At 42.6% G+C, this 26,929-nt stretch overlaps 1 protein-coding gene across 3 annotated transcripts in view; it reads right to left on the bottom strand.

Moving 5' to 3' along the window:
- The window catches only part of LOC135410330 (myelin-oligodendrocyte glycoprotein-like), a 32,446-nt gene extending 13,357 nt beyond the window's left edge, over positions 1-19,089 (bottom strand). For 2 of the 3 annotated variants that reach the window (XM_064646952.1, XM_064646954.1), the window contains exon 1: positions 18,956-19,089. The gene's annotated coding sequence lies outside the window, so the exon portion shown is untranslated. Of the gene's footprint in view, positions 1-16,458; positions 16,604-18,955 lie in introns of all 3 variants that reach the window. The other variant, XM_064646953.1, reaches the window with a different exon arrangement.
- Between the last annotated feature and the right edge of the window lie 7,840 nt (positions 19,090-26,929).

The following is a 26,929-nucleotide window of genomic DNA, read 5'->3' as shown; positions in this document are numbered from 1 at the left end:
GGTACTGTCTCAGGAAAAAATTCAAAATGGAACAGACCTTGAAGCAGGGGGAAGAATGTGGGTTTTGGACTTTCTCTTGCCATCCTCATAGCATCTCATAACTTAAGGAGTACAGATATCTGAGTGATTGTTCCTCCATGTGTGCTCCAGGATAATGCTGGTGGTGGAAGAAGTGTTTTAGCCAAGGTCCTCTTCTCACAGAGAAAGCTCTGTACGGGCAAGGTGCTGGAACTGTTCTCCTGCCTGTTGCTCCTGGTGCAAAGGGGCTTCTTGGGATAAGCAAGACCCAAGACCTGGATTTTTGTGTTCCTCCCTCTCTCATTGTGGCCAAGCTCTGGTTATGCTTCATTTAGCAGCCCCTTTCTGATACTCAGTGCAAGCTATCTGCCATCTTTGGCTTCTTTGACATTAAAACCAGTGTGTCATCTGTGTTTTTTATGAACTCCTGTGGTTGCCTCTGTCTTCCTTAGAGGAGGTTGCTTCAAGCAAGGATAAAAATTTAGGGAAAGTGAGCTTATTCCATATGTGTTTCCTTCCTGCCTACCTTCTGTAAACGGAATTCAGGCACTGATGATCACTTTTATCACAGAATCATAGAATCACTTAGGTTGGAAAAGACCCCTAAGATTGAGTCCAAACTTTGACCAATTACCATCTTATCAAAAACCCTTTCTGGGGAGAAATTCCTCCTGAAGAAGTCTGAACTCCTAAAAGTGATGTCATCTGAAAGGTCTTGTGAAGGGTCAGTCATTTTCTACCTGTTTTGATTCTGAGTCGAGAAAAACATGAAGGTGGTTGTTCCAGCACAGCCGGTTTGTTTGTGTCACTGGTGTTGGCTGATTTACTCCCACAGAGTCCCTGTGAGGTTTTTGGTTCTCACAAATGCTTGTTCAAAAGTCTTGGATCGGGGAGCAAGTGGGATCAGAATTGAAATACCAAATTGCATGTGAATGCTGAGCTCTCCTGCCATCCATGTGCTGTTGTTACTTCCCTGCTGAAATTTAAAATTGTACATAAAGAAAGGTCTTGCTTTAGGATGCAGTGTCTAACCACAGGAACGCTTCCAATGGGTCTAGCTGGAGGACCTGACCCTTAATTTAGGTTAATTCAGTGCTGTTTAGTTGAAATAACATTTCTTTCTGGTTTGAGCAGACTCTGCTTGGAACAAAAGTGTTTACACTGAGCCCATAGAAGGATTGCCCTTGGTACTGTAAAGGGGAGATCTGTTCCTGTCTGTTCAGTTCAGGTGGTGTAAGATGTTTCATGCACCACGTGAATCAGAATTTTAAACAGTTTCTATTATTTCAATTTTTTTTTCTTTAAGTGCTAGTTTAGGAGTTTAGGAAACTAGCAATTTTTTTTTTTGTAATTTTTTTTTTTCAAATTTAAAAGGTGACCCATTTACTGTTCATTTTAATCAGACAAAGGAATTATTTAAGACTTTTTCAGAGATTAAAATAACTAACTGAGTAAGGCTTTGCGATGAATAATCACTTCCTGAAGAATAAAAATGCTAATTAATAACTATTTAACACACTAACCTACATGAAATTATTAATGCATTAATGTAATTAAAGCATATGATTAAATTGTAGAACTATGATCTTCTTGCAAATCTGTCATCCTGCTTCTGTGTCATATGTGCAAGGCCATTTATTGAGCACGTTAGCTCAACCTGCAATAAAATTAAATTAATCAAGTGGGGCAAGTGATCAAATGCTCCCAGTGCCTGTAGAATAGCAGGGCTTTGTGTCCCGAAGCAAATCGATTCAAGTTATCTCTTTCCAATGCAGGAGAGATGGGGGAGAGAAAGGTTCTAAATGCTATTGTTGAATGCTATTCACTGGAAAGAGTGATCAGTTTGGGATACAGATCAGAAAGCACCTGGGAATTGAAAATCTAGAGAAGGTTTTATGGTCTGATGGGGTGAAGCAGAGGGCTGGGCTGGGCAGGGGATGCTGAGCACGGTGGAGTTCTCTCTGTGTGGTGACCACAGAATGTGCTGCTGGTCTAAAAGTTGTTGTGAAGTAAGTGGGCACAACAATTTGTATGTTCTGTGGAAGGAACCGATCTGCTTGCCAGCTCTTCCACTTTGTTTGTCAACATTCAGCACTGGTTGAGTAATGTGGGTAATGCAGCTGGGCATGGAATGAATGGTGAAACAAGTCAGAGCAGACACCTGAGGGAGAAAGCACTAATAATTCCGAGAGGATTAGCCAAAATCACTTATCAGATGAATAGAGTCTGCTGATAAGATGGAAACTTCTTGTTATGCACCTGGTAGCTTAATCACTGGTAGTTGCTCCAAGTATGAGTTTTTCATTTTACCTCCCTCTTTGTATGCCTTCAGCTTTTGAAAACAAATTCATTCAAGCTGACTGTTGTTACTGATGCTTGTAGGAGGATGGGGGAGGCACCTTTTTTCCATGACTTTGTGAAGTCCTGAGTGCACCCTGAGCAAAAAAATGTCACTTTACTCTTCCTTACCCATGTGAAGGCAATTTTCTGTCATTTCTTTAAATGCTCTCCACTTATGCAACCACCCAGCCCTCTTACCTTTAGGTAAAACCTATTAGCTAATAGAAAGCTAATGAATGAGCTTGCAAGCGGAAATTACAGTCTGGTTTCTTAGAGAAAGTTTTTATGGTGTGACAGTCTGGTACTGAAACTGGGTGATTGCTTCTGTTCTTATCTGAAAGCAACTTGTAAACAACATGAATCATTTACAGACCTGTCCTGTAATTAGTTCAAGGAGAGGTATTTAAGAGATCTTGGAGGGGGGTACATGCTGATATATAGTAAAAAATGACGGTGGCTTTCTCTTTTAGGGTTTTAGGTTTTGAAATTACCCTAATTTGAAAGCAGTCTTCTGGAAATCTGTGGGCAGTGGCAGGGAGTGTTTCTGTAGCTAACCACTGTGTGATCCACCTCTGTGGCTCAAGGCAGTGGGAAGAAGTGCTCTCTGCTTCCTTGGGGGACTGCCTGGAGCTTCAGGCTGCAAAATGTGCTGTGGGTGACAGCTGAGTCCTGGACTGGGATCTTCATCTTCAGGTGCACTGGTGTGGGTGGCTGGTCTGGTTTTCATGTTTGTTTGTTTGTTTTAGCAAAGTTTATAGCTGTTGTAGTTCTCGGAACTTGGCCTTATCTGCTGTGCCCTGGAGTTCTGTGTACTCTGTCCCTGCTCCCTCTTTTCCCTGCCCCGTGCTTCAGTCACATCACCCCTGCTGTGGAGGTGGTGGGTGGAGTGCTGCCTTCGGGCTTGCTGTGTTTCCCCATGCAGCTGGAATTTCCCATTGCCTGTTTAAGGCTTATCATGGGCCGCAGTCAGGGTCTGGGGACTGAAAGATTATCAAATCCATATCTAATCTGCAAAGTTTTTCCTTCTCAAGGGTAAGAATCGAATGAGTGATGGTGCATGACTTGCTCCCAGTGGAAAGCTGTAGAATCATGGAATCTTTAAGGCTGGAAAAAACCTTCAAGATCATTAAGCCTGACCATCAGCCCAGCACCACCATCATGTTCCCCCCCTAAACCATGTCCTCGAGTGCCATGTCTACACGTTTTTTGAACACTTCCAGAGATAGTGATTCCACCACTTCCCTGGACAGCCTCTTCCAATGCTTTACAACCCTTTCTGTGAGTTTTTTTTCCTCTGGAGGCCATTTCCTCTTATCCTGTCACTTGTCACCTGGGAGAAAAGGCCAATCCCCCCCTTGCTACAATCTCCTTTCAGATAACTGTAGAGACCAATGAGGTCTCTCTGATCTTCCTTTTCTCCAGGCTGAGCTCCCTCAGCTGCTCCTCATCAGACCCTTCATCACTCCATTGCCTTTTGTTTGCCTCACTGTACCATGTACAGGTGCTGCAGCAGGAACTTACACACCCTACTCTGGCTTTTAATGAACAGTTTTGGTAAGGAGGAATTGATCCCAACGTATAGAAATAAAACATATGGGAGAAACAGAAATTACAGTTTATAATGGATCAGTTTCCAGGATTCAAACATAAACACCTCTCCAAAGGTTTGAAGGAAAATAAAAAAACTCTAGATGTGTCTGGTCAAAAATGGACTGTGTGTGACCTAGCACGCCTGGTAAACTGGAAGGCTCAGGAAACTAGACTTGGTTTCAGAATAACCTTTCTAAATAAGTCTCAGACTAAACTGCAGTAGTTTGTGGCTTTGTGAAATGGGAAGGGTTTTGTGGCTCAGGGGGGCTGATGCTAAATGTGGCACGTTTCATTTCAAGTTTCAGAGGGAAGGAAGCATGCTCTTGGTATGCAAGCGAGCAGAATTCAACACTGGGCAAATGATGCCACAGCCTTTTGGGTGTTTAGTGGTTTCATGTTAAGTCTGGTCTGATTGAATTCTCGGACAGTCAAGATCCATGGCATTCATATTTCCAGCTACCATTTCTGAGAAATTTTGTATTTGTTCTCTGCTTAATTCCCCTTGGGCAAAGGTCAGTCCAAGGCCTAGAAGGATGTCTGCACACAGATCCCAGAGGGACACTGTCACTGTTGCCTGTGGGGTCAGTGTTAAGCAGTTTTGCATGACATCTGTGTGTAATTTTCAGTAGTGGGCTCTTATCCCATTGTCTTAAAATGTGCTTTATTCTCTGTGTGAGATAACTTTTGTGCTAGATTGAACAGTTAGCTTTCCAAGAGAACACTGCTGCTGTATGGCAACAGTTCTTCCTGTTGGAAAGACTCTTGGCACGGGGAGGAATTTCTCACCTCTAAAACCCCAGCAAGTCTTCCCAGCCCCACCTATCCCTGTCTTGCACATCCTAAGGCCTCCTGGTTTTGCATGCTGCATGCCTGACACTGGGTGACAGCTCAGGAAGCACAGCTTTGGCAGCATATGGTGTGTCCCACCCTCTACCTGGTCTTGTACTCGTGGGTGAGACTTATTCCCTGTGACTAGTGGTGTGCAGGGGTCTCATGCCCTTTTGTGAAACTTCTAGAATGAAACCAAAATGTCATTGTTCCTTTTTGCAAAGCCTTTCTGACAACTCCCTCAAAAGTTCCTCTTTTTCTCAATTCCTTTTTGTTCTTCTGAGAGTTTCCACTGCTTTTCTTCTGCCAGTTCCAACAAAATGTTTTTTTGCTTTTGATGAATATTTTTCTCAAGAATAAAGATTTTTTTTTCTTTCAAGAGAAGAGGCATAGTTGTGTGGGGGTTTTGCTTTTTAGAAAACTGTAGCCTTAAGGAAGCAGCTCCCAAGTGACAGTGCAGAAAGAAACGAGGGTTCCTTCAGCTAAATCCATGTTGTGTATTTTTTCTGATTTTGGAGGCGGTTCCTGTCTGAACATTTACTTCTAGAAATCTCTGGATGATGGCTTGTTTGACCTCTGAGGGTAGAGATACTGTAGAGTAAAATATTCATGTGGATATCAGGACTTTAATTTTTCATTCTTCACCCTGGGCTTTCTTTTTCTTCTGGCATCTGTTAAAACTAACCCTTAAATCAGTGGTTTTACCCAATTCTGGAGCACTCAACAACCAAACAATCTAGCTGATGCTTGGATTCAATCACATGAGGAATCCTGGAGGCATTAAGTTAACTGATGTCAGTAAAAATGTTTGGATTAATACAACACTGATACTAATATTTCTGAAGTGGATGATCTGAAGCTAGTTATAAAAATGAGACATGGTTTTGAAGGGAGAGATGATCCAGTTTGGGGTACTAGTACTACTTTGGAGTAGAGAGCTCAACTTTTGTCAAAAGGTGTGCCTACTTATTGCCATAATCTCCAGTAACCTTACTGAGCCCTCTTACTGAGATTATGTTTTGCCTGCATCTCAAGCTGGGCCTGCTGTCCTGCAAATGCTGAAGCAGGAGTGTTGTCTGACCTCGGCTCTTTGCCTAGCACCTAGGGTATCTCAGCAGCCTTAACTTCTTCCACTGCTTACAGCTGGTAAGTCTCTAAAAGCTCATTAATGTGATTCCTTTTATCTCTGTTCTCTGTCCCATCCATTGACAGAGTGCAGCTGAAGTGCCATAAAACTTAGGGAGGATACAACTCTACAATAATTGAATTACTGAACACTGAGTAAGAACCCAAGGTCAGGATGGACAGAACTGTGAGCAGCCTGGTTTAGGGAAGGTGTCCCTGCCCAAGGCAGGGGGTTTGGAACTAGGTGATCTTTAAAGTCCCTTTAAACCCAGACCATCCTATGAATAGTATTGAGCTACTTAGATTGTAAAGCTCCAATGCATTATCCATTTTACAAGTTTGTTTTTTTCTCTTCAGTCAGCAGTTACCTTTCACACCAAGCCAGGATTATAAAACCCCCTTGGTAAATGTTATCAGTCCCAACAAGAAAAGAGGAAAACTCCCTCCCTTGGAAGTTTTGCATTTGTGTGGTGGATGTAGCCTGATCACAAGGGAGGCGGAGAAAGGGAAATTCTAGGGGAATTTCCTAGGAAGCAGAAGGGAAACTATTTCAGGCTCAAGAGACTGCTTTGAGCTGACAGAGTAGTCAATAAAATACCTTTATCAGTTTTGTTTGATGCCTTGTCTAGGAGGAAGTCTAACACTAGTGCCAGAGAATTTCTATTCTCCAAAATTACTTTCCAGCCCAATACAGTGAGATCAGGGAAAATCCTGACCTGCAGATGGTTATTTTTGCCAGCAACAGGCTCAAGGACTACCAGTTTCTTTTCTGGATTGTGACTCCTCTCTCCTCTTAGCTATTTTTAATTTGCATACCCTAGAACCTTTGAGACAAGATGCTATTGTTAGTGATACATATATACAATTCCACCAAGACTCAACAGTCAGTTTATTTTTCCCTCTATCAGACCTATTAGGACAATAAATCTCATTCCTGATCTGTAATGCTACAATCAGTTGGATTTTATATTTCCCAAGAAGTGTGATAAAAGGAAGAAAGTTGGATCAAGTTCAGAAAATGTTTATTTTTGTTCTCTAGGAAGGAGTTAAATATCGATGAGCCTCATAGGTAAATGAGGTTAATTAGTAGCCTGTGCTGTTGTAGCTGCTGCATTGGACATGGGAATGGTGGGTCTGAAAATGGAAGCTCGGGGTGCCAGGATGAGAGGAGAAAAAGAAATTGAGATTAATCAAGACTGGTGTAACTTGGCTCTTCTGTGGAAAATGATGTTCACTGGTGACTGAACTGAGAGTCCCATGACAGGCACCTTGCTGAGGGTTTGCACACCTGGAAGATAAACTCTGACAATAGCTCCTCTGAGTGAGAGAAACCACCTGAGTAACATCCTGGGTTTTTCTACTCAGCTACACAATGTGGTTGTTTGAACATGTGTATAAACAACCATTCATCATAAAGACTTTATTGACCTGGAACAAATCCTGAGGCCAATAAATGATTTTAATGAGTTTATTGATGTCAGAGCTACTGAACCAAAAGGAGATGGTCTCTGCCCGAGCTGGTCTCTCTAGGAGCATTACTCTGTTAAATCAAAAGTGAAGGTGTCTGGGTTTTATTTGTGGTCTGTTTTCTTTTAATTCTTGTAAACAGACCTGCAGCTACAGCTTGTGAGAACTTTTTCAGGAGGAAGGAACTGTTCACAGAACTTTTTCCAAGTAATTGACAGCATTTACCCAGTACCTTTGGTGTTCTAACAAAATATCTCCAATAATCCTGCAGGTTCTGGTGGCACCTTTTGCTATGCAAGAGAATAACAGATAAGCACCATGAATGTAAACAACTAAGGCAAGGAAAAGCCATTTCCTTCTCCAGGAGCCCATCTTGCCCATAGTTAAGCACAAAGTACTCATGGAATACTTTGTACAGTGAAAAGATGAAGTCCTAATGGTTCAAGGATTCTTGAACCGCTGACAAAAATAAGACAGAGTTGCCAAATATTTCAGGCTTAAACCTGACCCCTCCTCCCAAAGGAAATTGCCTTCCCAACCACTGCTTTGTGAACGTATTTAGAAGTTGAAGCCTATACAGTTTTTAAATGTAAGTGTTCTGGTATCAGAGCAGAAAGTTTCTAGTTGCATGGCTGTGTTGCAAACATGGGAATGTTGAGGTCCAATTAAATTCTGTTCACCAAAGAGGGACACAAATAGGATCCTAAAGAGGAGCCACTAAAAGCTCCTGTAAGCACTTCATACTTGTTTTGCTAAGCTGTAAATAATTGTTCCAAGCAGAGAACAGTGACACAGAGTCAATGGGATGTGCATACAATATACACCAGAGTTGTGTAGAGGTGCCCAAGTTATTTTACCCAGGTGCTGGAAGACTGCAGACTATTGGCTTGATAGGTGAGGTGGATGTATTTATGGTCTGAAAGAAAGGCCTTGAACAGTCAATTTGTGTAAGTTGGAAAAAGAAGAGTGGGGATCATAAGCACTTCCTGCAGACCCTCTACTCTGGAATGTTTCTTAACCTTCTTAAGGCTTTCAGATCTTGTTAGTGCTTGGTTCAGATTTAGTTCAGCTAAATAATTTTTTCTCTGAAGCACCCATCTCAAGCACTATATGCATGATTGGATCTTGTCTCATTCTTGTCCCACCAGCAAAAGAGTAATTTCTGTTGTTAGTGCAATAGCATTGCATTTTTCCCCCCAGTCTACAATCCTGACCACACAGGGAGGTGCTGGCTGCTTTTCAAAGTAAAAAGCTTGGTGCTTGGAAGCACAGCAAGCAACTCCATTCTTTTGAATCACTCTGAAAGACCACTTGTGTTTGCTTCCTAGAGATGTTTCTGTTCAGAACCATGGCACATGGAACAGGTGACATCCTCCCCTCTACTCTTTTCTCACAACATTACCCTGTTCTTGTGGCCGTGTGTGTGTGTGTGTACTATTAACTTCCACATGCTGCCTGCTCTCTCCTTTAGGTATATGTGGGGAACTTGTCTTTAGTTTACTCTTCCAAAGTGAAATAGTTCAGTTATAATGGAGCTCTGGTAGTGAATGGTCTCCTTTCCTCAAAGGGAGCTTAGTTTAGCCATGGAACCCTTTCACCAGTTACTGTGTTTAATACCAGAGAGCACAATACTTGTCATTTGAAAGTAGGACACAGCTGAATGTGGGCCGGAGATTTAATATCAGAAAGCAACCAGATGTTGTCAGGGCTCATAAATGCTGCCCAGATGTCTTGTGTTGCAATAGCATCTGGTGATCACTTGACAGTGGACAATAAGGTCATCCCAAGGGCTTTGGTGGAGGTCACTTTAGATATGGCCCTGGACAGAAACAAAGTACTTTAGCAATGAGTCACTGGATCAACTTTGCACAACTCTTCTATGAAGGGAACTTGCTGGCTAGGTAGGCAGGCTGCATCTACACCAGGGTAGCTACTGGCATCTCTTTTCTGTAATTTAGAGTGCACCAAACTTATACTTTCTCAGTGTCAGAGATGCCAAACAGAACTTTTGTATGCCTTTGCCGTTTTAAGCATGTTGGTAAGTAACGACTTGAAAAGAAAGAGGAGCAGCTTCTGCAAAACCACAAGCTTTCATGCTATGAAATATCAGCCTGGCCTCTTTGTGGTTCTACACTTTCAAGATAGGAAACCCCCTGTGAAAGTTTAGGTGAACTTAGTTTTACAGTTTGTTTTCAACGAGCCCCAAAGTGGAAGTTGAGGGTGTGAAATGCACAGCCGAAATAAGGCTTGCAAATTCAGCAGAGCATTGCACTGATCTTTCCCCAGGTGACTGTGCCCTTTCCAAAACAGCAACATTTAATTTGACCAGTGTTGTTGAGAAGTCTTGACACTCTTCTAGATGAAGCACCCCTTGTATGACATCTCCCTGCTCCCAACACACGCGGTTATCTCCCTGGAATGCTTGCTCTTTCCTTTCCATTGACTAACACCCTGTAAAATACCTTCTGATGCTGTCTCTCACCAGGAATTTTTCCCTAGGATGATCCAGGCCCAGTAGCTGCTTCTGCAGGGGTGGAACAGGTAGCAGCTCCACTGTTGTGATCCAGTAGCTCTGGGTAGCTGGAGGAGCCTGCTTGGTCTCTACGGTGCCTTAGACACAAAGCTCTTCTTGTATAGTAGCAAGTGCCTGTGGCACATATGTTTTGGCACCCTTCAAGCTCTTGGCTGGAGTTGTGCACAAATCATGAGATTTTGCAACACATAGATAATAACTGTTCTTTGGAAATCCAGGAAAAAGTGAGTTGGAGCATCAGAGCGAGTAGGTCTGTGCCACCGATTTTTGGAAGCGCTATTAAGTATGTGTGTTGTACAGGAGCAAATTGCTCCTTGGGTGCATGATGTGCCTTGCGATATGAAGAGCACAAAGATGTGCCAGTTGTTCCAGTCATCTCAAAAATCAAGGTGTGTGTGAGTGGAAATCTGTAATATCACCTTACAGCTTTTAATCTTTGTGTATCTTCTCCAGGCATTTCAGAGAACCAAGGTAATTTGTGAGGTCATCCAGAACTGAGCAGATTGCTATGACTGTTTAATTGCAAGGCCAGGCTTCTGAAATGTTTCTCTGTTCACATATCCTACAGTCATGACACAAATGTTGAGCATTACAGTTGTGATAATTCTTAAACTATGTACACTCAAGCTCTTCTGACAGTCTCTGCTTTAGTGATCTCTTAAGGTGTATGTATACCCAAATCAGAGACAAGATCTTGGCTTTCTGTCATATCGTACACATTGAGAACTGTAAACACCAGTGAACAGCCCTGTTTTTCGTAAGTGAGAGCAAGACATGTAAAATACCAGCTGGAGGAACTCTGTTTCTGTATATGTGAGAGATCATTGATTGTCTTTGGGTTTCTCTGACTAAGAACTCCTGCTACACTTTTTAAAAATAATACTACCTTCCTTTATTCAGGTCTTGCAGAAAATATATTTAAAATCATAGGCCAAACACTTTATCCATGTGCAAGTACAGAGGCAGGACCATATCTGGCTACGTTCTCTGGTATTGTGTAGTATGCTGTGGATATTTTGTTAGGATGAAAAGGATGTCCATACTTGCATGTCTCAAAGTACTTATGAGTGTTTTTCCACTACAGCTGTTGCTGCTAGAGTAAACAGCTGATTTTCTGCTTTGCCATCAGAATCTAGGGAAGTAGACACTTCCAGGGAGATGTCTAACAAAGCTGCATCTGGAAGGATTTTTGTCATTGCAATGTACTAGTTTTAGTCTAGACAGATGTAGCAACTGAGTGACTCTTCCTACTTCTGGGAAGAGATGTATTCCCTGAGCCACCCCATAGCTGGGCTGTCTGAATTCACATCCTCTCTTGATGCTAAAACTTCATGAAAACCCATCTTTTTGATGTGCCCAAAGGCGAGTTCTGAGTGTTTGTGGTAACAGATGACGAGACTCGGGGCCTCAGAAATGACTAAGCTTGGAGTGAAAACTATATAGAAACTTTTTGATTTGGAAAGGCAGGATTCCTTCTCCAATTTGTATTTGCTTACTGGTAAAAAGAGCTGATGCATTCAATGAGAAATTGAGTTGATTGAGCTTTGATGGGAATGTGGCAACTACCTGCTGCTTACCCAGACAGCATCTTGAAACTTCAATTGGGGCAGCGGGGAGGAGTGTTTGATGGGATTTGCTGTGCAACCTACTGCATCCCTAACCCTTGAAGGAAAACTGATGCAATGCCCTCAGATAAGAAAGTACAAAGTGCTAATTGATTAGGGATGTCGTTGTGCATAGTTTACTGGCAGCTGCCGGTGGATCTTTGGAGCACTGTTGAATGGCGTTAAACATTACAGCTGCCCTTTTTGCAGACACAACTGTCCATTGTTCGTGAGAATATGTAATGGAACAAGATCCTTTTTCTTCTCCCCTTACTGACACATTTGTGGAAAGTTAACTAGTAATTGCTAGGTGTGATTTGTCCTGTGCTTTACCCGATAGTTGTTAAACAAAGTAGTAGCTTATGGGTTCAACCCAAGGAAGAAATCATTTGTAGGAAGCACTTAAAATATGCTAAGTTTACATAACCTAGTTTTTAAAGCACTTCCTCAGAACACTCATGGAAAACTTCTTTAGATGATTTCATGCTTGTAGTTCAAAGCCCTTACATTCCTGTCCTGTGACCAGATGGCTTTATTGATTTTGACTCTTACAATGCCTCAGACTTTGAGGACCTCAGAGCTAACCTTGGCACTTCTAGGACTGTTTATTTAGAGGCCTGAACTAAGAGTACTCCATGTTGTTTTTATAATCCTTCATTTGAGCTGTAAACAGTCATTTGGGAGGCTAAGTTGAACTGGCAGCTGAAGGACAGTGAACACCTTAGAGCAGCTCTGAAGCAGATCACAGGTTTTAGAAATTGAAGCAACCCTATTTCTAAGCAGTTGTTCAGGGATGGTAAAATGTCTGAGCCTTGCAGCCCCCCAGGTTCTGGAGCCACCCAGGATGAAATATTTGCCCTTTCCTACACAGGGTAAGGGCATGGGGTATCTCTGACCTGCACCTTGCTGGTAGCGAGTCAACGGTGGCCTTTGCCATAACTGGTGTTAACTCACTGAGCTCTGTTTCTTACAGCTGTTTTGTCCCAAAATGTCCTGCACCACGGGCTGCAAACGCAAGGAGGATTGGAGCTTAAGTAGCACATTTATATCCCCTGTAGATGTAAACGTATTTCTGGGTGGAAACTTGTTCGTGCCTCTCTCAACACAAAATAGCATTAAGGGAAAATGGGAACCAAGAGAATAAAACTGAATTTTAATCAAGGCTATCCTAACTTAGATCCTTCTCTTCCTTCCTCTGATGCGTGGAACACGTCTGCAGTTGGACTGAGGCAGAGACACTTTTGCAACCATGCCAAGCCAGCAGAGCTGCACGGACTTAGACCAACTTGTGTATGTCACTTTGAGCTGAGTTCAACTTCAGCTGTGAGAGCAGTATTTGGAAAACATCTGTAATACAGTGGTTTCATTCCACTACCACCATGAAAATCGCAGCTGCAGTGAGGCTTTAGAAGTGTGAAATTAATTGTGTGGAGGACAGTCTTTGAGGACAGAAGTTTCCCCATGAGGAAATTCAAAGATCCCCCAGACAGACCTACCGTACAACCCTGCTAGCTCTTTAATTAGGTATTTTGCTTTTTGGTTTAAGAATATTAGGGCTTCATCCAGGCACTTGTGCTGCAGTATCCTGGTGTCGTAAAAGGAGTTTGTGCCCAGCAAGGCGCTGCTGTTTTCTTTGGCATTAACAGATCCCAAATGTGGGCCGAAGCAATGTTTATGGAATTAGGCTTCCCCAGAGCATACTTACTGGATGGATGACAACACTAGTGCAAATCAACACACTCTTTTCTGCTTCATTCCTCTGTGGTGAGTGAAGAAATGGGGGAGGAGGCAGTAAGATGTGTTATAGCATAGGGACTTATTTAAATGAGACATTGACAGATGAAACGCTGACCCCTGACTCTCTAGCTTGGCACAGCTATTTCCCAGCCTGTCTTGTGAAGGAGACCTTTCCAGGAAACCCTTTTAGCTTGAAAGCTTTTAATTTCTCCCTCCCCCCTACTTTCCCAGCAGGGGACTTAGAAAGTACTAGAGATGCAACACAACGTGGGAACCCCAGGAGAATTCCATTCCCATCCTCACACGTTGTTGCAGCCTTTCTTGTCAAGAAAAATTCCTTCCTCATCTCAAATAAACAAAATCTATCCATAAGAGAATATAAATTTTGCTGTAGCAGACAATAGGAGCTCTTATAGGTTCTACTCTATAGAACCTAGTAGAAAGGAACATTAGATTCCTACAGGGTCATGCCCTGTGTTCAAAAATCTCTCAGAAATGTAACTCCAGTGCTAACTATAGTTCTGCCAGCTGCAAGGCAAACTTAGCTTGCACCCTGAGTTGTCAGAAACATTGCTATTGGTGAGGAGTGTGTGGGAGTGAATAAGCCATGGGATGGCCCTCACTGGATATATGGAAGAACTGGAACAGTGGTGACACTCCTGTTGCCATCTCCTCTCACCTCTTGGGTTTCACAAATGCTTCTGGGCATCTTTTTCTTTTTTTCCCCCGTCACCACTACTGTTTGAGATATGTCCTTCTCTGGATAGTAAACTGCATTTGGATAGGAGGAAATCGTCACCTTTCAGAAAGTAAGAGTTCACGGTAATGGAGAGAGTAACTGCAAACACAAGTGTGTTTTTGGAGCAGTTCAGTGTTGTTTACACTCTTTGTGGTGGTGCAGGAAAAAAGACAACAACAGCTCCTCCAGAGCTGGATAGCTGGAATATGTGCTGTTTCTTCAGATGTATTCAATAGTCAGCTTGCATCATGCAAGGATGCAGAAGGAACATACAGCAATTCCCTTTAGACCCTGTAAATCTCTCTTTAAAAGCTGGGCTGCCTCAACAAGGGAAATGTAGGGGATTCTGGATGCTCTTCCCTTTCCTGATGTCAAAATAAATGAATCCTCTTGAGAAATTATGAGAAGGATCTGCTTGGCTCTAGCTCTGATAACTCTCTACCCATGGCCACAGCAATCATTGCTCTGGCAAGGCTACTGATGAAGGAGCTGAAAGCAAGTTTGCTTTTACGAAAAACTTATGATTCAGAACTTCAGCACATGGCAATGTAGAACATGGGAAGCTCAAATGTTAAGAAGCCAGAGGTGATTATATCTCAAATGTGCTTAGCTGAGAAATACATTTGGACTCTACAACTAACTTTCTATATTCATAAACTAATGGAAGGCAAAAAAAAAAAAATCAAGCAAATAGCAGCCTCCTTCATCTCATCGAACCTAGTCTTTTCAGTAGCTTTGCAAGGACATTATAAGTGAAATAAAATAATACAGAAAAGTACACAGTAATGTATGCACAAGGAGGTGTGAGAGAAAAATACTGCATGCAAAGCTAAGCTGTAGAAATAAATTTAAAAATTCAACCCCCTTACTGTTCTCTGAAAAATTCACCTGTTTTGTCCATCCTCCCCCCTCTTTATTGAAGTTGCATTCTTCAACTACAGCAAGCAAAAGCTAAATTGCACCCCTCACCAGCACTCTTTGTTTATAGGAAAAACCGTGAATTCGGACTGAAACTTTGGGTGTGAGAAGCTCAGCATGACCTGACAATGTGCACTTGCAGCCCAGAAAACCAACTGTGTCCTGGCAGGTTGAGGAAGGGGATTCTGCCTCTGTCATGAGACCCCACCTGGAGTATTGTGTCCAACTTTGGGGTCCCCAGTGTAAGAAAAATATGAACCTTCTGGGTTCAGAGGACTCTATGAAGACGGTCAGAGGGCTGGAGCACCTCTCCTATGAAGACAGATTGAGAGAGTTGGGGTTGTTTAGCCTGGAGAAGAGGAGGCTTCAGGGAGACCTCAGAGAACCTTCCAGTATGTAAAGGGGACTTACACAAAGGCTGGAGAGGGACTTTTCACAAGGACATGTAGTGATAGGACCAGGGGGGAATGCTCTTAAGATGAAGGAGGGTAGGTTTCGATTAGATATTAGGAAGAAATTCTTCACTGTGATGATGGTGAGGCACTCAAATAGGGTGCCCAGAGAAGCTGTGGATGCCCCATCTCTGGAAGTGTTCAAGGCCATTTTTGGATGGTGTTCTAAGCAACCTGATCTAGTGGAAGGTGTCCCTGGCTGTTGAAGGAGGGTTGAAATGAGAGGATCTTTAAGGTCCTTTCCAACCCAAACCATTCTGTAAAAAGCAGCTGAGAGAACAACCTAACCTAGAATTAGCTACTGCCATAACATGAAGATTCTTTTTAGTGATGCAGAAGATGGCTGTGATTTTATTTGTTTAGGACTCCATGTAAGCAGGAGGGAAAACTTAAAGAGAAAAACACCCCAGCAAAACCAAAAACTCACTTATCAAAACTAACCTTTCCCTACTTCTAGTAACAGACCCAACTGAAAACCCCAGCCAGTGCAAGTTCTGGTTTACCTCTTCTGTAAACCATAGGTGGTACAAGTGCCTTTGGCCAGGTCTGAGCAGCCAAGGGTGTCTGCCCAGCCCTGTGCTGATCTGAGCTCGTCCCACGTCAGGAGCAGCCAACTCCTGTGAAGTATATTGAGGAGCTGCAATTTGTACTTCTCCATCAACACAGGGAATTCATGCCCGGGCAATGTTACACTAGGACAGTGGCACTTCTCCAGACCCTGTTAGCACAGGCACCTCTGCACCACACCCTGAGGTGTGGTTAGGATGTGCCTGAAGGCACTGAGGTGCTGTTTTAAAAATATCTGAGCAGACGTGAGCTGAAATCAATTACTGGAATTTAAAAACTTATGAGCGGATGAGAACTGAAATCAATTACTGGAAGTCTCCGAGGCTCAAGTTGCTTTGAAAAACCTGACTGCAGGTACATTCACAGTGTATACACATCCCCCCATGCCTCTGAAAATTGTCAGTGTTCAGTGAGATACTTCACTGACTATATATTCACATCCTATATGTGTGTGTATATCTAATGGACCGTAACAGAAAAACATTTTGTTGCTCAGAGGACATTTCATAGTTTTTCCTTTCCTCCCCTTCTGTCTCTCACCTGTGGAAACAAAGCTCAGTCACTGACATGTGCATGCAGCGTCCTGTCACCTGGACTGCCACCTTCTGTGGATGTTTAGGAATGCTCAGCTTCCATAGGAGACAGTTGGCTCTTATAGGTTTCTTGTCCGGAGTGAGAGGGAAGGCTGTAGCACAGTTCAGAAAAAGGCTGTGAGAGACAGAAACCAGCTCAACTTTTTCTATGGATTCTTAAGTACTTACCATGGAAGCATGGAATGGGTTGGAAGTGACACTTAAGGTTCATCCAGTTCCAATCCCCTCTGCCATGGTCAGGGAAACCTTCCATGAGACCAGGTTGCTCAAAGCCCAATCCAACCTGGCCTGGATACTTCCAGGGATAGGGCAAGCCACAACATCTCTGGGCAACCCCTTCCAGGGCCTCACCACGGTCACAGTAAAGAATTTGTTCCTTACATGCAATCCAAATCTACCATCTTTTGGTTTAAAATCATTGTCCCTTGTCCTGTCACTACAGGGCCTGGTAAAATGTCTTGTTTCTTAAAAGACAGATTAAGGTCTCCCTGGAGTCTTCTGCAGGCTGAACAACCTCAACTCTCTCAGCCTGTCTCCAGAGGAAAGGTGTTCCAGTACTGACCATTTTTGTGGACCTCTTCTGGATCAGCTATGACAGGTCCACGTCTGCCTTGTGCTGGCAGTAAGCTGTAGATTACATTTGCAATGATAAGGTGGAAAAAGCCAACAAGCCCCCTAAAGAGTTGACTACACCTGTGTGTGTGTGGTTTGGTGGTAGTTTGGTTGGTTTTGCTTCTTTTTCTTTGAACAATATATAGGCTTTTTCTTTTGCAGAGGCTTCTCTAGCAGACAAAATCTGCAGAACTGGTGACTGTTCTACCAAAAGATCACTCATGCAATCTTATTTTAGGGCTTTCCTAACTGGAGACAGTGTGCTGGAGACTGTTGTAATGCTCATCTTGGTAAATATTTCAATAACCTGGTCTGTGTTACAAGAAGAGGGCTCAATGAAAACTTCCTACCACCTCCTCTTCCTTTCCAGAAATACATAAATAATTCCTCTAGAATGAAATGTCTGTGCTAATCTCTTCCTTTACACTACTTACACTGGTGTTGTCAAGTTAAACTCAAAATAATGGCAAGCTTTCTGATTTAATGAGAGCTGAAATCTGTACCTGTGTCATTTCCCTCCTTGCTCGGGATTCAGTTTTAATCAACTTGTGAAATATTTCTATTTAGCTTTCAAAAAGGCAAAGTTGTCTGTCATGAGCTGGCTCTTGAGAGGTCTGAGTTCACATGGAGGTGTGATAATTTGGGCTTTGTGGCATCAGTTGCTCTGTACTTTTCCAAGGTGTCTCTTTCCCACCTTCTGCTCTCCCTGCGCTACCTTGGTGGTGGGTACAGTAAAGGGAAGGGATGAGCTATCAAGAATAAAAACAGATTTTAAAATTGGAAAGCTGTCTTAAATGCCCTGCTGTAGGGACTGGTGGCTGTGTAGTTTTTCTGTTTGGTTTTGTTTGTTTGTTTGTTTATTTTTTAATTCATCTAATATAAATCTTCCATCAAAACTCGAAGGCAACGAGTCTGCCTGAAACTTACTCGTGCAACTGTATTTTGTTCTCTTCTTTTTCAAAGTCCACCAGTGGTTAAAACTGAAACCAGGGTGACTTGTGGCTTGGGAAAACCCTGCTATGCAGTTGCTTTCCCTCTTTCTTGTCTCTTCACTCTTACACTTGACTTCTTTACTAGCTGCAGACTGCACCTTGGGTTGTGTGATTGTGTGTGTGCTGCTCAGTACCCTGGGGACCCCTTACCTTCCTTGCACGGGGTTTTTTAGCTGCTGTTGCACACTGTCTGTTTGTAAACAGTGACCATTCAGAACCTGAGAAGTTATGTAGGGCTTCCTTTTCGGTGTGACTAACATGCTGAATGTCTTGAGCCTTTTTTTTCTTGCCCAAATGACATTTTGAGGCAGTAAGTGGAATTTGATTCTTTTCAGCCAGTTCATTCTCTGAACTTCACTAAACTGAAACTCCCCATGCAGCCACTTCTGTCAATGTGTCAGGTTAATGATTAAAGATAAACAAGAAGGACTAAGAGCAGAAATAAAGGCAAAACTGTATTGTGAGTAAACTAGTTAAAAATACATTTTGGGGTGTCAGGTGAAAGCTGCCTTTTGTTGTAGTGGTAGTCTTAGCCTCACTTCTCATTTTGCAGTCTAAGCACACCCCAGCTGGCAGCCAGTGCAGGGGAGTGGAGCTACAGAGCTGAAACACTTTAACTGGGAAATCCCTCAATCTGTATTTTTTCCGCTTCAGCAAATTGTCGCTTATGACAAAGAAAAAAAAAATAAACAAGCCAAACCCAGATTGTTTCTTTTTCATTTTTCCTGTGCCTACATCATTTGAAGCAACTTTACAAGACCTTAGCCGAAAAGCCATAGCCCTGATACTGCAGCTTTAGCACTTACTAGTACAAGACAGAAAACTTGGTCTCTTGCTTACCTCTGGAATCTCTCGGTATCTTTTCTGCGTGTGCTGAGATCCAAACGTGCTGCTGAGGGTCACTTCTGCCTTGAATGAGGAAGTGCAGGAGCGGGACAGGATGTGGAGCAATGACTCAGATGCCGAGGGGCTGAGTTTCTTCAGACCAGCTGAGGAATAAAAGGAATTATTACTGAGGGCCTATCGCGTTCAGTCGACGTAAGGACTTGATTTACCAATAGTAAAAGCTCATGAACATTCAATGTTTCACCTTTCGTCTTTTCCCAGACTTTAGCTGCTTATGGTAATGCAGTGTTCAGGTGTTGCATTCCTTTCTAGGAGGACTGCCTACCTTTAGCCCTATAAAACATATGGCCTTTGTTAATAAGCATTTCTTTGCACGAATGTGCTACTTGAAGATGTTCAGAATAAGGATTTTGCTAATGTCTCTGAAACAGCTCTTGCTTCTTAGCTCAAGCAGGCACTTGAGACTTTGCTTGATTCTTTCTATTAAGAACAGAAAATGATTAAAAACCCCTTACCTTCTTACAATTGGTTTTGACTCACATTCATGTATTTAGCTTCCTATACAGCTGAACACAGTCTACCACTTGCAGTTTCAAAGCTTACCTTTGCAAACTCTACAGTGTCAAAAAAGCTCTGCTTCTTTTATTTGCTCTGCAGTCAAGCACTGCTGCTTCCCTGGCTCTCTGCTTTTGATGTGCAGGTACTGAGCAGTGTTTACCCCTTACACTTCCAGCCAGCCATGGTAGAAGCCTTTCTTTTTCTCCCCTAGAGAGCTCTTGCATCTCAGTGAGATGTGGACTTGGATGTGGGTGCCTGGCATGTTCTGCTATGGCATTTTGTAAAGAAATTTAAGTTTTTCTTTCTATGGGCATTTGCAAGGAAGGGCATTGCTTCATTGATTTTTTCTTTTATTTTTTTTTTGCACAGAGTTGCATAATTGCACAATTCAGAACTTGCAGAAAAATATATTCTATTCTTCTATATATTCTAAAATATATTCTTTTCTTCTATTTAAACTACCCTTATTTGGGTAGTCTCTCTTGCATTGAATTGAATGCTTCTGTCATCTCCCTTTGTTTGCTTTATAAGTGCAAACACACACTTCTTAATGCACTGTTAGTGTTGAACTTTACATTATATACACATGCCATAAAAGGCATACCCACTGATTTAAAATAAATTATTATTGGAAAGTATTAAATAATGTTAATTAATAAAATGAAAGAATAATATTATAACCACTGTTCTCATTCCTTTTAAGTCCTCTTCTTGGGTGAAGCAGAGAGCTAGTTAATCATACTGGATGAATTTAAATATTAGTATGGAACACTTATACAAAAAATTGCTTAAACTTCGGAATGTCTGATTTTTTCTTTTTTTTTTATTTCTTTTTGTATTAAACTAGAAGTTCGTTAATAGTTAGATAATTGAAGAAAGTCTAGAAAATCATGTTTCACTGTGATAGAAAACAAACAGAACCACCCACACTCCAATTTAATGGTTTAAAAGGTAACACTTGATAAATCAGTCAGCTTCATGGTAGAATTTCAGCAATACAGTTTCTCACTCAAAGGATATTGTAATGGAATTCCTCATTCTCTCCTGTGACAGTGATGATCCTGAATATTTCCTGGGACACTTCACTTCGGAAAGCTTTGAATGCCTGATGCAACTCACATCAGATGAGTGGTAAGATAGAGTAGAGGAAAATAATTCTGAGTTTGCAGAAGTTGTTTTTTTGTCTAGCACTGAAGCACAAAAGTGGAAGGCTTCCAAGACTATAATTCCTGATGAAGGACCAAAAATGCCTATGGCTGTACTAATGTAATGAGAAAGAAGTATTGATGGGTTTTTCCCCCATGCTCTTCTGAAAGCTACTCTTCCAAAAGATCCTACTCCTAACCCTACTCTGAGAACTTCCTCACAATAGCAGAAGTATTGTACAAGTTAAACAGAACTGTTGCAATCTGACTCAGAGATGCTCTGCCCTGCTCCAAGTAAAAGAAAATCCCTCCATAACAAAGTTCGAGAATGTAAAGGTGTATCCTTAATGCTTCATATGCTAATTCCTTCTTTATGTGCTTTGAACAAGCCTGAGATGCTACGTAGCCCAGTCTGAATTTAAACCATCAGTTGAGGTAATTTCTCAGTGTCCAGTGATTTGAACAGCCTTTTTCCAGTACCTACCTTTAAAGTCCTAGGTCTCTAAATATTCCAAGTTTTTCTTGTGTTTGGTCTTTGGAGTGCATTGGCATGGTGATTAAATACCATCTAGCGAAAAAATCATGAGAATGGAAAAGCTGCTGTTCTCCAGCTTTGTACCTAAATAACCTCTGTGTCTTCCCTTCCATCCCTTTCTCACGTTATTGCTCTACTCCCATCTTGTAAGAGGAGGTAGCAGATTACTAATGCATTCTTTCAAAACCTCTCAGTGTAAAGAAATACAGGAGTCAGACACCTCTGGTCATCTAATGCTCTGGAGTAAAGGTTGTGGGCCTGGAGGACATGGCCATACAGTTATTACTCAATTTGATTCTCAGTGATAAAGACATGGAAATCGTGCTGATCTGTGATGACTGCTCACCAGGACAAACCACACCAATATGTACAAGGCGTGTGGTTGTGTTTTGTTTTGGAGTTGGTTTTAGTTGGGGATTTTTTTCCTCAGTCTCCTTATTGCTCATGTGACAGAAGTGAGATGCTGTGATTGCTTAGTGTTCCCCTGTGCTACACTGAGTGTAGTTAAACATGAAACGAAATGAGGACCTGGCAGCAGTGCAATGTTGCCTTATAATTGTTTATCTTGACAGAAAAAAAAAAAAAGAAAACACTGAAAAGACTTTTTTTTCTTCTCACCCTTTCTGTTTTTCCAAGGAACTCCTATTAAATTCAGCATGGGTTGAGTGACCTGAAGGAGACTTTTGTTATGGCTATACACTTTGCCTGTGTTCTTTCAAAATCCAGTCACAAGGTTCCCAGTATCACAGAGTGGTTGAGGTTGGAAGGGACGTCTGGAAGTGGTCTGGGCCAGCTCCCCTGCTCAAGCTGGGTTACTTGCTTGATCTTCAGACAGCCTCCTGCGTGTGTACTCATTTCCTCTGGTCCTGTCCTCTTAGCACCCTCCCTTCAGGTATTTACATACATTGATGAGATCCCACCTGAACCTTCTCTTCTCCAGGCAGAACAGCCCCAGCTCGCTCAGCCTTTCCTCACAGCAGACATGCTCCTGTCTCTTCATCACCTTTGTGGCCTTTCATTGCACTTTCTCTGACAAATTCATATTTCTTTTCTATGAGGGAGCCCAGAATTGGATCCAGATCTCCAAGAGTGGTCTCATCAGTGCTGAAGAGAGGGGGAAGGATCACCTCCCTCAACCTTCAGGCAATATTTTGCCTAATACAGCCCAAGATAACATTAACCTTCTTTGCCACAAGGACAACACTGACTCATGTTGAACTTGTTGCCCACCAGCACACCTCCAGGGTACTTGCTGCAAAGTTGCTTTCAAGCTGGGTGGCCCCTACCATGTATGTGGGGTTTTTTTTTCTCCAAAGTGCAGGACTTTGCACTTCTCCTTGTTGACATTCATGAGATTCCTGTCAGCCCATTTTTCCACCCTGTTGTGATCCCTCTGGATGGCATTACGACCCTCTGGTATATCAGTCACTCCTGCCAGTTTGGTGTTATCAGCAAATTTGCCCCATCATCCAGATCATCAATGAAGACTTTCAACAGAACTGGACCCAGTACTGATTCCTGGGATACAGTGATAATTACTGGCCTCTAGCTAGGTTAGGTTACTGATCACTGCTCTCTGGATCAAGCTGTTGAGCCATTTTTTAATCCACCTCACTCTGCTCATCCAGCCCATACTTCATTCAGCTTTTCTACGAGGACCATTATGGAAGACAGTGTCTGCTACTCCCCCCTTGACTACCAGTCCAATCATTTTATCATAGAAGTTTATCAGGTTTGTCACACATTAATTGATGAAGCCATGATGACTACTCCTTATGACTTTCTTGTCCCTCACATGCCTGAAAATGGATCCCAAAATCAGCTCCTCTATTGCTTTCCCCAGGGATCAGGATGAAGCCGAGTGGCCCTGTAGCTCCCTGGATCTTCCTTCTTGCTCTTGAAGTCAGGAGTGACATTTGTTCTCCTGTAGTTCTCTGGCACTTCTCAGAGTTGTCATGATTAATCAAAGATTATCAAGAGTGGCCTCACAATGATATCTGCCAGCTCCCTCAGCACTCGTGAGTGCACCCCATCAAGGCCTGTGGACTTAGACATGTTCAGTTTACTTAAGTAAACCTGTTCCACTACCACCAAGGGCATGTCTTACTCTCTTGAACCTTTCTCCTGGTCTCTGGGACCTGTGATTCTTCAAAGCCAGTCTTCCTAGAAAAGTCTGAGGTAAAGAAGGCATTCAATATCTCAGCCTTTTCCATGTCCTGTGTGACCAGGTCCCCTGTCTCCTTCAGCAGCAGGCCCACATTTTCCCTAGCCTTCCCTTCCTTTTGTCTCCTATGTATGCACAGAAGTCTTGTTGTCTTTGAAATCCCTGAATGGATTAAATTCCAGGTGGATTTTGGCTTTCTTAACTGTGTTTTCTGCATGCTCAGAGAGTGTCTCTTGATTGCTTCCATGTTACCTACCCTTGCTACACCCTCTGCATGCTTCCTTTTAGTGCTTGAGTTTTGCAGGTATCTTGGTGGTTTTGTTTTTGTTTTGTTTTGTTGGTTTTTTTTTTTGGTCAGCTTCTTACTTGTTAGGATGAATGAAACACAGAACAAAACTTTGCTGAGACGTGAAATCCTTAAGGCAATTCATGTACTAAAGACTATTGCCCAATAGTTGTTTTTCAGTCCCTGAGGCTCCTCACTTCAGTTTGGAGACATCCAAATATTCAGTACCTTCACGATGATGCTTTTAGGTTGTATAAATGTGCTTTCTCCCCTCCATTTGCTGTATCCTGCATATTTGCTAAAAGGCTTCCAACAGAAGCAAGATACAATCTCCTTTCCCACTCAATACAACTCCCTAGGCAGTTGTCTACACATCTGCTAATTTAAATACCATGAATCATATGCATTCCAGACTAAAGCCAGAATGTTTTCATCACATAGAAGTAAATTGATAGAAGAATGAAGGGTTTATATAGTTTAATCTTCAGTATCTGAATTATAAACTTGCATTCCACTAAGTACTGCTGCAGACTGGAAAAGGGACCTATGTATTTTCCTTTGGTGCTATGTTAGCATATTGCGACCTTACAGTGTTCCTCTTTTAGTTGTAATTTTTCACCTCTGTTTGTGTTTCTAGTCAAAATGGCTTCTAAACCTGCTGGCAGAATACTCCAAGAAACCGAGTCTTGCTTTTCTGACTGTTACTCATCATAAGTTATTAATAGTGATGACCTTACCTGGGATTATTAATAAGTGTGAGTTTTTCTCTTTGCCTTGCTCCCCTTTTGTTATCAGATGAACCAAATAATACCTACAGTCCTAACCAGCCTCACTTCAGAAGGAAAGTGCAAACTTAACTTTGTTTGTCATTCACAGCAGAAGGCAGCAAGGGTTTTTGAATTAGGCAGTACAGACCAGCAGTAGCTATAGTTTACCATACCCATCCTCTATTTTGCTGAACCTTCGTCATTCTTCAATTCAGGTGAAAACAAAGAGTATTTACATCATGCTGGTGAGTACCTGAGGTCTGTGTACTTTATTTATCATTTTGGATTTGGCTGTAGACTGAGGCTGTCCAGCCCGTGGGAAGCACTCCTGGTTGTGGCTGGTTTCACTCATGTCCACATATTTGAGCTAACATGTTATGTGGTTAGGACTCTTATTCCAGGATGAGGGGGATGCAAAGATATGAAGAAATAATGAGTGCTCATGCTGGCTTTTGAGACACTTGAGCAACTGGGAAGGTCCTTTCATGGTGCTACTAGGGTAGCAGAAATTGAAGCAGTAAATTCATTTGCAAAGGAAGAATCAACAGTCAGCTGCATTCCTGTCCAAGAAATGTTCTTTTAGGTTCTGGCAATAGGAGATACTTGGCAAGGAAGGCACATCAGGCTGAGGCCTAATGACCTGAATATGCCAGCAGAAATGGGAACAAAAGTTCAGCTTGACTGTGAGAAAGGAATGAGAGTGAAACTGACTTTTCCTGCTTTTGTCAGTCTGATCCCTTGAATGATAATCTCTCAGGCTGATCCATTAGCTGTTTGTTTCTCTCCACAGTCGCTTTTCCCCCTTTTTTCGCAATACCCTGCAGTGGGTGGTTGCCTGAGGGCTCAGGATCTCAGACACTCAGGAGGGAGGATTCACACTTTTTCTGTAAAGGAGTTCATGACTGTATTTGCCACGAGGCTTCTGGGCTTTCCTAGGGAATAGCAGCAAGCACTGGGAGGCTTTGAAAGCCTAAGTCGCTCCATGTGTCTGTGCTTTCCTCCCAACATGAGTGAGACACAGGGTAGACTGTTACAGTTGGAAGGAACCTTACAAGGATTATCTAGTCCAACTGCCTGACCACTTCAGGGCTGACCAAAAGTTACAGCACGTTGTTAAGGGCACTGTCCAAATGCCTCTTGCACACTGACAGACTTTGGGCATTAAGCACCTCTCTAAGGAACCTGTTCCAGTGTTTGACCACGCTCTTGGTAAAGAAATGCTTCCTTGTGTGAAATCTGAACCTCCCCCAGAATCATAAAATATCTTGAGTTGGAAGGGACCCATAAGCATCCTGCTCCTTGCAGAGCTACCTAAACCTTAGCCAAATGACTAAGAGTGTTGCCCAGGTGCTCTATGAACTCTGTCAGGTGGATGCTGTAGGAGACACAAAGTCACCCCTCAGCCTCCTTTTCTCCAAACTAGACAGAATGACACGGGCTGGCCTGCCTGGTTGGCTGAGCAGGGCAGGGTCTGAGTGAGGCTGGGAGGGAAGGTCTGCCCTTGCTGCAGCAAGGGGACCCTGGTTAGTGCTTGGCAGATCATCGTGGTGACCAAAATGTCACCACGGGCTTGACTCAGTTGCATATGGGCCTTACCAGCTTTCCTGGTGCTGCCTCATCTCTCCAACCCTTTGAGCAATTCAGTGATAAAGCATTTGGTTGCATTTCATCTCTCTGTCCTAGACTCTGGCATATCTCAAAGAGTGAAAGTTTATGATATCTGTCTCTTTCTCAACCACTTTTTGTTTCTTTCCTCCATTACAGCTGCTGGTATCTGGTCCTACCCTGGGCTGGTCAAAACAGGGCTTACAAGTCTGCTTGTGGTGGAAAACTGAGCTGGTGGGGGAGAGTTTGGTCTTGTGCTTGGGCCTGGTTCAGTAGTGGTAGGGAGGGCTCCACTTTGCCTAGAAATGCATGGGGAGCACACCTACCTTCTGAAAGGTACTTAACGTTCCAACCAGCTTATTTGCTACTATAATAGTATGAGTTATAAAATGAATTATAAAAGCCAAGTGCTGAATGCCCACCCTGTGCCTCCAATCACAGAAATGTACTTTGGAGGTCCAGCAGAGTCACAACAATGTCATCTGCAGTCCTTCGGTGATGCAACTTGTCAGGCTAATGCTAATTATGGGAGTGGTTCGTTCATTTAGGCACAGCAGGGACAGCATGAAATCCAAGAGCAAAAAACCCCCTACAGCTTGGTTTATGCATCACCAACTATTCCCTGTGGTACCTTGTGTGAGTTTTGTCAAGCCTAATGCATTCATTCTAAATATGACCAATGAAACTATTGCACCCAAGGCCACAACCCTCCATGAGAGACACTCTTCCTCTAGTCGTCATTTTTGGGTGGCTAAAGTGCACGTGTTCTGTTTGCCACTGTCTCTGCCATGGAAGAGGAGCTGCCTGGGGCATTCCTGGGGTTCATGTATTAGGTTGCTTTCCAAAAACAGTCAGCTCTTCTTCTAAATCCATTTTCTGCCCTCTTGATCTAAGTCTGCAAGCCCAAC

The sequence above is a fragment of the Pseudopipra pipra genome, chromosome 2 (assembly GCF_036250125.1).
Source record: "Pseudopipra pipra isolate bDixPip1 chromosome 2, bDixPip1.hap1, whole genome shotgun sequence".
NCBI lineage: Eukaryota > Metazoa > Chordata > Aves > Passeriformes > Pipridae > Pseudopipra > Pseudopipra pipra.
The sequence above is the reverse complement of the archived record's forward strand: the minus strand, read 5'-3'. Positions and strand labels throughout refer to the sequence as shown.